The sequence below is a fragment of the Erinaceus europaeus genome, chromosome 15, assembly GCF_950295315.1.
Source record: "Erinaceus europaeus chromosome 15, mEriEur2.1, whole genome shotgun sequence".
In the NCBI taxonomy this organism is placed as follows: Eukaryota; Metazoa; Chordata; class Mammalia; order Eulipotyphla; family Erinaceidae; genus Erinaceus; species Erinaceus europaeus.
The window spans coordinates 37,758,812-37,773,377 of NC_080176.1; the positions used below are offsets into that span (position 1 = coordinate 37,758,812).

The 14,566-nt window shown below is 38.4% G+C and overlaps 1 protein-coding gene across 4 annotated transcripts in view; it reads right to left on the reverse strand.

The window, feature by feature from the left end:
• Window positions 1-14,566, reverse strand: part of OSBPL1A (oxysterol binding protein like 1A) — a 251,514-nt gene that overhangs the window by 45,289 nt on the left and 191,659 nt on the right. The window lies entirely within an intron of this gene.

The window sequence follows — 14,566 nt, forward strand, 5'->3', positions numbered from 1 at the left end:
CAAATGAGGGTTCTGAATATGTATTTGTTTGATAAGTAATTTGATTATATATATATATATATTCTTTTTTCTTTCTTTTTTTTTTTTTTGCTCCAGGATTATTGCTGGCGCTCAGTGCCTGTGCCACAAATCCAATGCTCCTGTAGGCTACTTTTTTCCTTTTGTTGTCCTTGTTGTTGTGATTATTATTATTGTTGTTATTGATGTTGTTGAATAGGACAGGGAGAAACTGAGAAAGGGAAGACAGAGAGGGGGAGAGAAAGACTGCTTGTGAAGCAACCCCCCCCCCCCCCCGCAGGTGGGGAGCCAAGGGCTCAAACCGGAATTCTTAGGCGCTGGTCTTTGCACTTTACCTCAAGTGAGCTTAACCTGCTGCATTACTGCCTGACACCCAATTTGATATATATTTTAACAAGCAAGATTTGGGAAGACTGTATTAATTTCTGGTATCACATGGAAGCCATATAGACTGTTACAGAAATTCATTCCCAAACATGAGACCAGAGCTGGGTGAGGTAAAAAAAAAAAAAAGAGAGAGAGATTTTATACACTGCTGACTGGGCAAGAGAACTGAATAATTTCCAGACAGATTCCCTGTGCCCCTCATAGGGGTGACTTCCAGCTTTATAGGATTTTACAAGCCTGGTTACATTTCAGTTACAAACAAGCAGGACAAGATCAATTAGTTTTCACAGGGATGTAGTCAGGGTTAATGTTTTACACTGACACAATGCAACTGGGCTCTGGAGTGGAGGGGCATGGAACTTATCTCAGGCCTGAATTGCCCCCTGGTGCCAGCCAGCCTGAATTCTTCCCGAAGGGTTGTTATCTCTCATGGATCCCTCAGGCTGTTTTGCTTAGTAGTGTGGGAGTGGGTGCAGCAGCCTCTGATTGCTATAAGGCCAGGACATGAGGGAAATATGAACACAGGTTAGGACAGAGAAATATGCATGTATTATCTACATCAAGACAACACCAAGAAAATGCTTTGATGCTTCTTTTTCTAAAAATAAAGACTACAAAAATAGGCCAAGGAGACCCATTCAGTGGTTCTCTACATGTATAAGGTTCTAGGCTTACTCCATAGAGCTATATAACAATTTAAAAGTAAAAATAAAAAGCAGTATAGATTTTAATCTGAGTATTTCTTTAGTCTAAGTGTTTAAAGTATCAAATTTATAAACTGAATTCAGACCTTTGGCTTAAGTTGTTTAAGCAGTTTGAAATACAATTTTCTATTTATTTTTCTTCTTTTCTTTCTCTTTTAAAAATATTTATTTATTTTCCCTTTTGTTGCCCTTGTTTTTTTATTGTTGTTGTAGTTATTATTGTTGTTATTATTGATGTCATCATTATTAGGTAGGACAGAGAGAAATGGAAAGAGGAGGGGAAGACAGAGACAAGGAGAGAAAGACAGACACCTGCAGACCTGCTTCACCGCCTGTGAAGCAACTCCCCTGTAGGTGGGAAGCCGGGGGCTTGAACCCGGGTTCTTATGCCGGTCCCTGTGCTTAGAGCCACATGCGCTTAATCCACTGCACTACTGCCCAACGCCCTCTTTTATTTACTTTATTTTTTTTTACTATTAAGTTATGTATAAACTAGACCAGATGGATCATTATCATTTGGTCCTGTCACCACCTAAGATACTGATGTTAGTAAATATCAATAAATGGTATAAAGCATAGTAAGATCAATTATAGTAAGGTAAATCCCAATCATGGATTTCCAAAGAGAAACAAGCTTCCAGCTAACTTGGTTATAATATTTATATATAATTGCCTTTAAAAAAAAATCCCAAGACTACAAGAAACCTTCCCCATTCTCTTTTAAATCCTTATTTCTTCCAGTCCTGGAACCTCTAAGACTTTGCTTGTAATTCCTGATGCCTTTCCTCTCAATTCCTTTACCCTGCTATACTGCCTGCCTCTGTTGACCTCAACTGAATCAATACAACCAGGACTACCACACCACGCTATGCTGCCACCTCCCTTCTGCTTCAGATTGTATCCAGAGATGCCAAGCCAGAGATGTCAGCCATCCAACTCAAATAATCTAGTGAGACTTTCCTAACAAAAGGGGACTACATAGCTCCACTTTAGATGGTACTTTCCCTAGCAAAGTTACAGATCTCAGATACAGGCCAGGGCCTAGGAGACTGGCTACACTTATAAATGTATCCATAAGTTAAGGGCAACTATATACCTCAAAATGAAAGTGTTTGATAGTTCCCTGTGATTAGATTTAGAACTATTTAGTTCAGCAGTCTAGTAGAAAGGCCTAAAGAGGTCACCATAAATTTTCTTATAAAATATGTTAGGCTTAGACACCGTCCACTCCTACCCCCTACTTCACTTCCTTAATTACACACACAAAAGAAGAAAGATTCATCTCTTAAAAAATCCCACCAATGTGTCCTGGAGCTCTGCTTCCCCAGAGACGCACCCTACTAGGGAAAGAGAGAGGCAGACTGGGAGTATGGACTGACCAGTCAACGTCCATGTTCAGCGGGGAAACAATTACAGAAGCCAGATCTTCCACCTTCTGCAACCCACAACGACCCTGGGTCCATGCTCCCAGAGGGATAGAGAATGGGAAAGCTATCAGGGGAAGGGATGGGATATGGAGACTAGGTGGTGAGAATTGTGTGGAGTCGTACCCCTTCTACCCTATGGTTTTGTTAATTTATCCTTCCTTAAATAAAAATAAATTTAAAAAAAGAATGTAACTCATTCAAAAATTTTTATTATCATTATTTATTGGATAGAGATAGCCAGAAATCAAGAGGGAAGGGCGTGATAGAGAGGGAGAGAGGCAGACAGACACCTACAGTCCTGCTTTACTCACAAAGCTTTCCCTTTGAAGGTGGGGATGGGAGACTTGAACCTGGGTCCTTGCGCACTATAATACATGTGCTCAACCAGGTGTGCCACCACCTGGCCCCTAGATTCATCTCTTAATCACTTTTGACAGCATCAGCATTGTTATCACCCCATGATAATCTTTAGAAGAAACACTGTTATACAGTTGGCCAAGAAATATACCAAAAGAATTAGAATTAGCATATATTTAAAATCAGAGTTCTACAGCATTTTGATAGGAAAGAGAATATGAATTTGTTTTAGCATTGTTTTGCTAAAAACAAGGTAATTAGCAAGAACACCTGCACCAACTATAGCCAGAGCTGAGCAGTGTTCTGGTCAAAAGAAAAAAGAAAAACAAGATTATGGAAATAGCTACTTCGGAGGGGAGTGGTCAGAAATAATGCTGAGGAGACAAAAATGACAACTAGAATCTAGCAGCTAGCTCACCTGGTAGTGCATGTCTTATCATGTGAGGCCCAGGATTCAAGACCTGCTACCGTATGGAATCACCACAGACAGCAACAGACTGCTGGAGTACTGCTGTGGTGTCTCTCCCTTTCTTTCTTCCCTATCTTGCTCCCTTCCCTCTAAAATAAAAGACTAAAAATCAGCCTCCTAAGGCCCCAGCAGTAGCATCTACACATGCATGAAGCTATGGGTTCACTCCCTTCCCCTGGTATTACCAAAAAAAAAAAAAAAAGGCAGGGATTAACTAGATACATTTTTTAATATACCATGCCTTGCCATATTTTGTGATTTAGACTTTTTAATAATTTAAATACTTTCTACTACTGAAAAAAATAAGGGGAATTCCTAAAACTTGAAAGCAAATGAACAGTATCTGCATGACTGGTCAGCAGTTTCACCACAATAAAAGCACTTTTACAAATACTTTACCCAACACAAATGGAGTATATTAAAAGGGTAAAAGGAACTATGTGAGCTGTATATGAAATATATATTAGAACAAAGCAAATAGATAATTACGTTGTCATCTGAGATCATGAGCTATAAAAGAAGTCAGAAGAATAATGGAAAAAAAACTTATAAATAGGTATTAACTCTTAAATTTTTTTCTCTAGAGAAAAAAGGGGCTTTTTAAAAAATCTCTCTAGTCAAATAAGACTAGAAACTATAGTTAACCCAAGAGTACAAACATTCTTGCTATTCAGATTGCTATAACTAAGTATTTCCTACTAAGATGAAATATGACTATTGGTCCAGGGCAGAAAATATACCACGTAAGTGTGAAACATCTCTTTGCATCAAAAAGCAAAGTGGCTATCCATTAAAGACAGCTGTATTATTATATGCAAATTATATCTCTAAAAAAAAGAAAGAAAATCAACTAGAAAGAAGCTCATTGAAAGACATAGAAGTCAGCATAGAGGGGAAAAAGCAACTATGATAGATTTAAGTGATCAGTCCAAGTGTATTCACACACCACCACCTCTTGAAGAATGTTAACAAACCAATGTAATTTATAAAGTGGTTCAGAGACATTCTTATAGAAAAAGATTAATGTTTATGAGAGAGAGAAAACCAGAGCACTGATCCAGCTAGCATGGCAGTAGGGATCAAACCTGAGACCAACACACGCAAATCCTGGCTATGGCTAAGCTAAGGTTCCCTTCCTTCCATCCTCCCTCTCCTTCATGAGAGAGACAAAGAAAAAGAGCAGATCGGAGAGTGAGGGAAGGAAAGAAAAAAACCAGAGCACTGCTCACCTCTGGCATATGGTGGTGCTAGGGATTGAACCTAGGGCCTCTGAAACCTCAGGCACCAATCCTGTCTTAAAGGTTTCAAACTCAAATGGAATGGAATTGGGGTCAGTATAGCAGGTGGACACATGGGCCTCTGAGCCTTAGCTAGTGCTTGCAAAAGAATGACTTCTCTTTTGTTTTTTAAATTAATCTGGGAAGAGGTAAATTCCTTTTTTTTAAACTTGCTTTTTTAAAAGTTATCTTTATTTATTTATTGGATAGAGGCAGTCAGAAATCCAGAGGGATAGAGACAGAGAAATTGAGAGGGAAGGAGGAGCTAGAGAGGAAGAGAGACAGAAAGACACCTTCAGCCCTGCTTCACCACTTGGGAAGCTTTCCCCTTGCAGATGGGGACCAGGGGCTTGTAATGTATGCACTTAACCAGGTGTACTACTGCCTGGCCCCTCTCAGTTTCTCTTTATCCTATCAGGAGGGTAGGGAAGGGGGAAGGATTTGTCATTTTGGCAACAAGTTCCAGCCATAACTCGGATGGATGGATGGATGGATGGATGGATGGATGGATGGATGGATGGATGGATGGATGCATGGATAAATGCATGGATGAGGGAGGGAAGAGGGACATAGAGAGGGAGACAGACAGGTACCTGCAGACCTGCTTCACCACTGGCAAAGCTTCCCCCCTGCAGGTGGGGACAGTGGGGGGATGCACACACACATTTAAACTCAGGTCCCTGTGCACTGTAACGTGCGCTCAACCAGGGTGCCACCACCTGGCCAGAAGAGGTAAATTCTGTGGGGTAATATGTTGCATCTCCGAATGATTTATGGCAAAAACATTGGCAATTCAACCTGGTGTGATGTAATTATGACTCTAAACACATGTCATCCCTCTTCCTTTTGTTTTTGACTTCCTACCATATTATGTATGAGTCTCTGAACTACCAGCTCACTCATCCTAGGTCAGATAAACTGTTAGAAAAGTAGCCTTCACCAGACAAGCTGGCACTCTCTTTTGCTGGCTGACGCATCTCCACATGTGTTCTTTGTACAGGAGATGAGTGTCATGTGTAATTAGATTGGCCTGTTGGGGCCCTTTGGAATATAACTAAAATATGCCTACTAGCTATCTACAAAGTGGAGGACCCCTCTAACTCTTCATCTGCACTATTCCAGTCTTTAAGTTCATGACTGATCAACAATTTGTTTGGCTTTGTACGTTAACTCTCTTTTCAACCACCAGGTTCCAGATGCTAGCATGATGCCAACCGGACTTCCCTGGACAGACAACCCCACCAATGTGTCCTGGAGCTCCAATTCCGCAGAGCCCCACCTTACTAGGGAAAGAGAGAGGCAAGCTGGGGGTATGGATCAACCAGTCAATGCTCATGTTCAGTGGGGAAGCAATTACAGAAGCCAGACTTTCCACCTTCTGCATCCCACAGTGACCTTGGGTCCATACTCCCAGAGGGTTAAAGAGTAGGAAAGCTATCAGGGGAGGGGATGGGATACAGAGATCGATCTGGTGGTGGGAACTGTGTGGAGTTGTACCCCTCTTATATTATGGTTTAGTCAATGTTTCCTTTTTAATAAATAAATAAATAAATAAATAAATAAATAAATAAATAAATAAATAAATAGACTGGCCTGTTGGCTTCTTCCCTCTGCTTTGGCCACTGCCATCCAACATGCCTTTTGCTCCAGGTGTATGACCTCTGCCACCTTCTGATGACCGACATCTGCAGTTTCAGGATAGCTAGTAATCTAATTAACTACAGAACGGTGGTGCCCTTGCTCAACCATGACACCTCTTTGAGTAATAAGCATCTCCTCTCTCTCTCTCTCTCTCTCTCTCTCTCTGTCTCTCACTCTCTCTAGATTTTATTTACTTATTCATGAGAAACAGGAGGAGAGAGAGAAAGAACCAGACATCACTCTGGTACACCTGCTGCCAGGGATTGAACTCGGGACCTCACACTTGAGAGTCTAGTGCTTTATCCACTGTGCCACCTCCCGGACCACAGCATCTCCTTTCTCTACTGCTCCTTCTAGTGCTGTCACTGGCTCCTTTTTGATCTCTAGTCTTTTTCACTCTCCCTCTTTGTCTCTGAGACAACTCTATATTTAGCTGCTGTGTGGACTTCTTGGGATAATATTCCTTCCTTTTATTACAACTACATTCCAAAGCAAATAAGCAAGAGGAAAGAGAAGAGCATAAATAAACAGTATTTAACCATTGCCCCCTCAGGTCCTGCACCACAAAGCTGACTAATTCTGAGCAGGACTCTGGCACTTGCTTCTACCACTCCTGCATCCTGTGGAAATCACTGGTGACCCCATTCACAACATAACAGTAAAGGAATTATCCCAGCTATTTCCTGACAGATAGGGTGTCTTTCTATTTAGAGCACCAGAGGACACATGGTGACTTGTCAGCTTAAAACTCTGGAACCAGATAAAATATCCCATAACTTGTCTTCCATGTCAGAAGATATGAAAAATAAGGTGGTTTTGTCCTACTGATTAAATATTTTCAGAATTAAATATTTTTTATTTCCCACTAAGGTTTTTCCACTATAATTTTTAATTCTTGGAAGATAGTGTCTTAGTTTATGTTTTCAATATTTTGTTAATGTCAACCTGTCAGTATACTCCTTGTATGGATTTTTCACACACTTAAGACAGCTGACATTTAGTTACCTAATAATGGAACTTTAAAGCAGTTACAAAGAATAAATAAAAAGTCAATTACTCTTGTGTGGAGTTCTAATCTTCCATTTCAAGAAAGTAAATATTAAAGATTCTTAGTCACATATACTAAGGAATAGAAGGCTTTATTCATATAAATACATGAGTGTAAGTATGTTAATAAGAATGAGCTAAAAAAAAAAACAGTCCCTACATCACATATGTACATGTGAATGTACATCACATATCTTCTGTGAGAAATCTTTCCCTATCTCAGTTACAAAGACAATGTTTATTTTCTTTTGAAAGTTTCTTCATATCAAAGTGCTTGATTCCTCAAGAATTTATACTTTTGAGTATAAAACAGGGATATCGGGAGTCTGTTGGTGCAGCGGGTTAAAAGGACTAGCGTAAGGATCCTGGTTCGAGCCCCTGGCTCCCCACCTGCAGGGGAGTCGCTTCACAAGTGGTGAAGCAGGTCTGCAGGTATCTGTTTTTCTCTCCCCCTCTCTGTCTTCCTCTCCTCTCTCCATTTCTCTCTTTCCAATCCAACAACAACGACATCAATAACCACAACAATGTTAAACAACAAGGGCAACAAAAGGGAAACTAAATAAATAAATATAAAAAAAAACTTTAAAAAAAAAAGGATGTCTGTTTTGCTCCATATGCCATGACTATCATGACTATCTTTTTTTAACTGATCTGCTATGGTATCTCTATTGCATACACTGGGTTTTCTTGGTATGTCTGGGTCTTTGAAATTTTTTCTTTCATTCTACAAGTCAGTCAGTCTCTGGAACTATTCTGTAGGAAGGGCTTGTATCTATTTTGATATCTGATAAGAAAATGTCTATCTTTGTCCATCTTGGTTCTTGAACAGTATCTTAGCTCTTCAAAGCCCTGTGTGATCAACTGTACATTTGAGAATATATTTTTCAATGCCCAAGGAAAAAAAGTCAAGATTTTAATTAAAATTACACTGATTCTACAGACCAGTTTGGCAGAAACAATTTCATACCAATGATTTTTTTACTTCAGTAAGTTTTGTGCCTTTCATTAAAATTTACTGTTATGCTTCAGAATAAATCTGAGTAAAAAATGTGTTTTCCTAATTGCTGTTCTAAGTATTTTTCTCCCCTAGTTTTAAGTGTAGCTTCTGTTTGCTAATGATGCTTAGAAATGTAATTAGCGGGAGTCGGGTGGTAGCGCAGCGGGTTAAGCGCAGGTGGCACAAAGCACAAGGATCGGCGTATGGATCCTGGTTTGAGGACCCATACCGGCTTCCCACCTGCAGGTGAGTCGCTTCACAGGCAATGAAGCAGGTCTGCAGGTGTCTATCTTTCTCTCCCTCTCTGTCTTCCCATCCTCTCTCCATTTCTCTCTGTCTTATCCAACAACAACAACAATAACTACAACAATAAAAAACAAGGGCAACAAAAGGGAATAAATAAATAAATTTTTTAAAAAATGTAGTTAGCTGATTTTTACATTAAGAACAACTCCACTAATTTTTTTTACACTAATAATTTCTTTGAACATACTTTAATCTTTACTTCTAATTTGTGTGAGTGTGTTCTATGTCTGGCTATGGTCTTCAAATAATGCTAAATAGACAGATGATAGCAGATTTTATTTTCTTTTCTGACACTGTAAGAACTGTCTTTAAAATCTCATCAAATAAATTGTTGATTTTTAACTAAATTCAAGAAGTTCCCTGCATCTGTGGCTTGCCGATTTGTTAATAATGAATAGTATTTTTGAATAGTTTTGAATAGTTTTGTTGCATGCCTTGCCTTTATCTATTAGGACAATCATATGAACTCCTCCTTTAATTTGTAAGTGCTATAATTATTATTAGTAGTAACACAGGTCATAAAATAATAAAATACAACAATTTATATCAAGCTACTAAGATGCCAAGTGGTTAGAGCTTAGAATATACTTTTAAAAATACAGCTAGAATAGAAAACTGATCCTATGGACTCTCAAGATGCCAAGAAGTGCTATAAATATATACCCAACTATAGCATCATGTAGGCTAACTGCCGACAAGGCAATTCACTGTACTTTTCTACATAACAAATGCTATAAAAATGGAAGGCTTGTTTTATATATTTGCAGTATTTATTGGTTATAAGATTTAAACAAAATTCTAATTCTTTTTGCTGATATGTTTCTAAAATTGACCTAGAAGCCCAAACACATCCCTCACACTAGAAAAAAAACACTGGCTGTGAGAGTACATGGTGTCAGTAAATGAGAGCGAATTAAAAAAATGATACTTTTCCCTCATGCCTACCAGTACTAATAATATATGTCTTCTTATTATCATAAGAATAGACTCATGGGCTGAGTGGTGGTGGCACATCTGGTAGAATGCATATATTACAATGTGCAAGGACCCTGGTCCCAGGCTCCAGTCCCCACCTGCACGGGGAAACTTTATGAGTGGTGACGCAGGGCTGCAGGTGTCTTTCTATCTTTCCTTCTCCTAAGTTTCTTTCTATTTATATTCAAAATATAAATAAATAAATAAACATAAGATGCTAAGAATAGACTAAAATTCATTTGGAATATCTTCTTTTATATTAAATTATTATAATACGTGCCTAATCATTTACGTCTCTTAAAGTCAGAACTTTTTAAATAATAGTCCATGATGTCCCCGTATAAATGGGGTAGTAAAGGAAACACGAGGGCCAAGCTTCTTCTGACGAAGAATAGACAGAACTAAAACAGGTCATTTATCCCTAGGATTTCTTATGGGGAAGGCAGACTGCTAAGGACTATGTGTACACTGCCACATTAAAAGGGAGCAGGACATAGTCGGAACGCTTTCTTACGTTACTTTCAGAGGAGGTGGGAGCTATTATTTCTGTAATACATAATCCAGAAAGTAAAGTTTAAACATTTCATTGTGTAGAAACAAAGTTGATGTTATTCCCACTGAAGTTGCAGATTGGGGAGATGAGAGGATCCTCCTCTTCAATTGTTGAAGATGGCTGAGATTTTAAGTTTCCCTACAAATGGTTTCATGGCTAAAGAATGAAAATGGTTGAGAATACTGGACTATTCTATCAGGCAACTAGCTAAGACATAGTTAAATATTTTCTTTTTCTTTTTTATTTTGCCATTTTCTTTCTCTTTCAGTGTTAAATATTGAAAGTTAAATATTTTCTAACATTTCTCATCTCACATTTTAAAATAAACACATTTCTCCCTTCTTAAATCAAATCTCCTTTGCATAACTCTCATTCCAGACTTAACGGTGCATTGTACCAAAATAAAGGACACTGGGGTGGAGGGTAGGGGGGAGAGTTCAGGTCCTGGAACATGATGGCAGAGGAGGGCTTAGAGGGGGTTAAACTGTTAAGTGAAAAACTGAGAAATGTTACATATGTACAGACTACTATATTTTAATGTTGAATGCAAACTATTAATCCCTCCAATAAAAAAAGAAAAAATCCCATAGGATATTATTTAAAGAAAGGGAAAGATTCCCAAAGAAATGGATCGATGTCCATGTTCATGGGTCAGAACAATAAATGTTGTTAATATGTCTATTCTCCCTAAGAACTTTAGAAATTTAAAGCAATTTCTATCAAAATCCCAACAGCACTCATCAAGAAAAATTGTGTGGAAGCAAAAATCAAAATGAGTGTGAAACTCCAAAGAATAGCTGATGTAATTTGTTGGAGAGTGGACCCACTGCCTGGGAAGTCCAGGCCGTTGTTTCCATGAGGTCCGAGTAGGCTGACCCCAGGGTATTCCCCCTCCTGGTTGAGACAAAGGCAAGTTTTCCCGTACTAGTGAACTAATGATGGATGGCTTCTCCAGATGGGGGCTACCTTTCTGCAGATGCCCCTCCTCTTCCCTTAAAACAAAGGCTATGAATTACTGTATATTGTGTTTGGCCAAACTTGAAAACCACTGCAAACTCCCGTTACTCAACTGTCCCCCTTCTCTGAAGTGACTGTAATTTACCCTGGGGAAAATTGCATTGTGAGCTTGTGATCAAACCTTTTATGGTAACTCTTCACTGGTGATCAAACAGTTTGCAGGTCAAAATGTGACTATGCATTGTGTTGCTTTGTGTTTAGGTTAATGATTACCTTAACCTTCTACCTGTGCAATGGGTATATCTACTTGCTTTCTTCCTCAATAAATGGGTCACCCACTTCTCTGAAGGCTCTCCTGGAACTCACTGTCTGCTTCTCTCTCAGTGCACGTCACCCCTCAACATGCGGAGCCACCTCGGGACTCCCAGGGGGCCGCTCTGACCTTTGCCACCAGTAGTCAGGGAGATGGGGGACCCAGAGCAATAGCCCACAGTAATTCTCAGAGAGAAAGAGAGACAGAGAGAGAGAGAGAGAGGTACTGTGTTCTCTGGTTTCCAGCTATACACTGAACCTATAATAATTTTTTTATGTTTGGTATTGTACCTGACACTCACCTAATGGACTAGAATATAGAGCTTAACCCTCTCAAAAATAATCTATATAACACATGAGTCAAAACCATTCAATGAGGAGAAGAAAACTTTTTCATGAAATGTTGCTTGGTCAAACACGTGTAGAAAATGAAGCTAGGCATTCTTGCCAAATAATGTTATATGCCAAAATCAACTAAAGTTGATTAAAGACATGGACCTGAATCTATGAAACATGTAAAAGAATACACAGGTGAAATGCTTCAAGACTTTACTATCAAAGAGGTATTTGGGGACTGGGGTCACAGAACTTTAGTTGAGGGGGAGTGGTGTGGATCTATACCCCTATTATCCCATAGCTAAATCACTAATAGAGACAAGCAGAGTGAAGTAGAGAAGGGGAGATATATTGGGAGAGAGGCCTGTAGCACTGCGTTAACTTTTGTGAAGCTTCCCCCAGCAGGTGGGGACCTCAGAGCTGATCCTGGATCCTTGCGCATGATAATATGCACACTCAAGCAGGTGCTCTGGGCCTTTAAATCACTAATAACAAACTTTTTAGAAAAGATGTATTTGGAGACTAATCCCATAGCAAGGGAAACTAAAGAAAGAATAAACAAAAGGTATTACATCTTATTAAAAAAGATTTTACACATCAAAGGAAACTTCTATGAGAATAAAAAGGCAACCTAACAGTTGGGAGAAGATATCTGCATATCACATATCTGACAAAGAATTAATATAGGAAAATCCATAAAGAAATCATATAGCTCATTAAAAATGATAAGGTCATCTCTTTTGCTTCATCTTAGATGTAACTTGAAGAAATCATGGTGAGATAAACCAAAAATGAGAAGGGGAAAGAACATATCATCTCACTAATAAGTGGAACTTAAGAAAAAAGGACAAGGAGAAAAAACAATGAAACTTGGGAGTGGGTGTGGTATATTGCACCAAAGCAAAGGGAATAAGGGGAGGGGAGGGGAGGATAGGTGTTGGGTCATGGTACAGGATGGTGGAATGGACTTAAGCTGGGAATTCGAGTATTCTGAAGACAATTATCCTGGAGAGATGAGAAATTGTGTCCCTGGATCAACAGCTGTACTGTGAACTGTTATGCTCCACGAAAGGATAATAGAATAAAGAAATCATACAGTTCGGTAATAAGAAACCAAGCCAACCAATTAAAAAAAAAGTGAAAAATACATAGTTCTTTAAAAACTGATAGTTCACAGGCATGAAAAAAAAGTCTCACATGAAATCATTAGAGAAATACACGTGTGACAATGGCCTATGTCAACAGAATAGGAAACAAGTGTTGGCAAGGATGTGGGGAAAAAGCAACCTTGGCATTACTGGTGGGAATGCAAATTGGTGTAGACCCTGTGGAAAACAATATAGAGAATTCTTAACCAGAAAATGAAAATACTAGATGGCCCAGCAATACTACTCTTAGGAATATATTCAAATGACATGACGAATTTAAAATGAGATATGTGTATCTCTATGTTGATGACTGCACTGTTAACAATAGCCAAAATATGGAAGCAACCTAAATGCTCATCAACAAATGACTGAAGAAATAAATTATAGTATAGATATTCAATGGAATGTTATTCTGCAATTAAGAAAGATGAGATTGTATTATCTAGGGCAAAATGAATGAAACTGAAGGTGATTATACTAAATGAAATATAAAGAGGTAAAAGAAAACCACCAGATGGCTTCATTAATGTGTGTAATATACATAACTAAACCAAAGGAACTGGCAAAAAATAAACTGTAACCAAACTGTCTCTTAGACTTTTAAGACCTATAGTGGTTACAGGAGGGGAGGCACAAGACTTTGGTGACACAGAAACTGAATGGGTGTAAAACAATGCCCCTGAAGTCTCACACTGACAATTCTGTAAAACACTATTAAATTACTACTAATAAAAATATTTTAAAAGAAACAAGAATGTAAACTACATAAAACTAAATGAAAAAAAATTAGGCCATACATCTAAATCTGTGGTTACCAGAAAGGTAATATAATACAAATTGAGTGAAAGGGGTTGTTAATTTTATGGTGGAAAACATTAGATTTTTTCTTCTTATAGTGATCATAGAATCATATATATAGATGTTGGTTTATAAGGATATACTCATGAAACTATAATGTGATTTTTTTTTTTGGCTGTTTCTGGGGCTTATTCACTCTAGTATAACTTTTCCAGCTAGAAAGAGGCAGAGGCAGAGAGGCAGACAGTGAATGTGAAGGATCATAGCATCAAAGCTTCCTTCAATGTAGTTGAGGAAAGTCTCTAACCTGGGCTGCACACATGACATCGATATTTTTTTTAAAAAAAAACAAATTACAAACAGTTTCATTAAAGGAGGAGGAGAAGGAAGAGAAGAAGAACCTGGACTGGAGTTGGTGTATTGCACCAAAGTAAAAGACTCTGGGGTGGGTGGGGGACAGAGTGCAGGTCCTGGAAAAGGATGACAGAGGACCTAGTAGGGGTTGTATTGTTATGTGGAAAATTGATAAATGTTATGCATGTACAAACTATTGTATTTACTATCAAATGTAAAACATTAATCCCCCAATAAAGGAAAAATAATAATTAAAAAAAAAAGAAAAAAAGTATGGCTTTATCTAGTTACCGAAAAACTCACTGATCTTTACATGAAAAGTATAGACAGACACTTTTGTTGAAAAGGGACAAATGCACATAAATCAGCACTACATGCACATTTTCCCAGTAAAACAATAATTGTGACAAATTGAGACCAAAATCATGGTGCAAAAATGGAGCAGGAGTTAACAGTCTACAGATACGAAACACATCAAAGTGATTTTGCAGAAGTTATTGGGC